Below are 1842 nucleotides of genomic sequence, written 5' to 3'. Positions count from 1 at the left end.
CAAAGAGTGGCGGGGTGGTGGTGATGACAAGCGGCCTTCCATCTAGTCTTACACTGCTAAATTAAGGACGGCTAACGCAGATAGCCCTCGTGTAGCTTTGCGCGAAATTCAAAAACAAACAAACAAACTAGTACCAAAACAAACAATCATCGTGATTGCTTTTTGTTCGAGATTTTATTAATATTAAGTTTTCTTATTATCAGTAACTTCTATATTTTATTATTATTCATCACGAAATAGCAGACAATTGACCGTTAAAATTATGATTTCAACAAATTGTCTATTTCAGTGACCCTTCATAATTTATTCGTGTTTCTTGCTTATTCTTCATTGATTTCAAGCATATTTACATATTAAGAGTTGTCAAAAGCCAGCGTTTTAATTCTGACAATGTTTTACTGCCACGTGTTTTTTGTTTCATTTTGAATCTAATAAAAATGTTTCGGCGATGAACTTCTTATTAAAACTTGAAAATCTTGATTGTTTCAGATGAGGAACGTCACACACGAGAACCTGGTTCGTTTCATCGGATTCTGTCCAGACGAACCTTATACCTCTCAGATTTCAGAATTTATCTCCAGGGGAAGCTTGAGGGTATTGTATTTGAAAGATTCTGGCTGTTTTAAATATGATATATAAATATGTTGAAAACATTACAAAAATGTGGTTTCGTAGTAAATTTTAGCAGAATTTTGATCGGTTTAAAGTCAAACGTAATTAAAATTCAGTGTAAAGAATTCAACAAAATCCAATCGTGGCTTTAAGATTTGGAAATTAAAAGAAAAAATTGTCTTGGGTATTGACTGACTAGTAATAGAACTGTATATCAATGTAATAGAACTGTATATCAATATATATATATATATATATATAAACCAGATGTTAAGGCTTAGGTCAGTAAATAAATCATGTGGTTTTAATTAACATGCAATTTGATTATGATATCAATTTAAAAAGTAAGCCACTCACAGACTGTGAAGCTGTTGTGGATCAGTGCACCAAAGCACCGCTCCTGCACCTAAAATTGGAGCTCAATCCCGACACTTCAAAAACTCAATATATGCATACAAAAAGAGCTACTCACTTTACACCTGAACTTAAGTGTCTTTTATAACCAAATACTTAGAGTGCCAGAGAACACTCTAGCTGTTTGCGATTCCCCGTATCCACTAATAGACCCCCTCGCAGACCGCCCAGCACACACTCTGTTATTCTCCCTCAGTAGTCGGCGTTAGGCACAATGTGACCGTTCCGGCTCAAAAAGCTTGTGTGAGAACGTTAAAGGGTTGACATTCTTTTGTCATACGTCATGTGGTTATTAAAACACACGAATATGGTATTAAAACACTTAATAAAAGTAGCTTTGACAATTATGCCGTGTGTTTAAAACCCACACATTTTTAGAAGGCTTAGTATTTACATAATAAACAACGAAAAATCACTATTTTTTAGATATTTGTGTTGGCAGGACAGGATGTATACAAAGCTATGATAAAAGTCAAGGTTGTTGATACTGTAGCGCAATTAGAAAGACAGTAAATGCATGAGATATGAGAATTTAAAACTTGTTTTAATGTTTGTGATTTTTTATTTGGTACACAGTTGTTGTTGTTGTTGTTTTTGCTGCTTAAATTAAAGGAAACTGAGTTGCGTGTTTTCTCTCGTACTATACCAGTATTCCGTTCGGTATTAATGTAAGTAGTCTCGATTAATTAGTGTTAAATATATTTTCTTTACTTAAAATGAACTCACAACAACATAAATTAGCTTTTGAGACCTTTACCATTATGGTGACATCGTAGGTCTGACACATTTTGGCACTAAAATCATTTAGGACAACAT

Source organism: Limulus polyphemus, unplaced genomic scaffold (assembly GCF_000517525.1).
Source record: "Limulus polyphemus unplaced genomic scaffold, Limulus_polyphemus-2.1.2 Scaffold3471, whole genome shotgun sequence".
NCBI lineage: Eukaryota > Metazoa > Arthropoda > Merostomata > Xiphosura > Limulidae > Limulus > Limulus polyphemus.
This window is presented reverse-complemented; position numbering follows the sequence as displayed.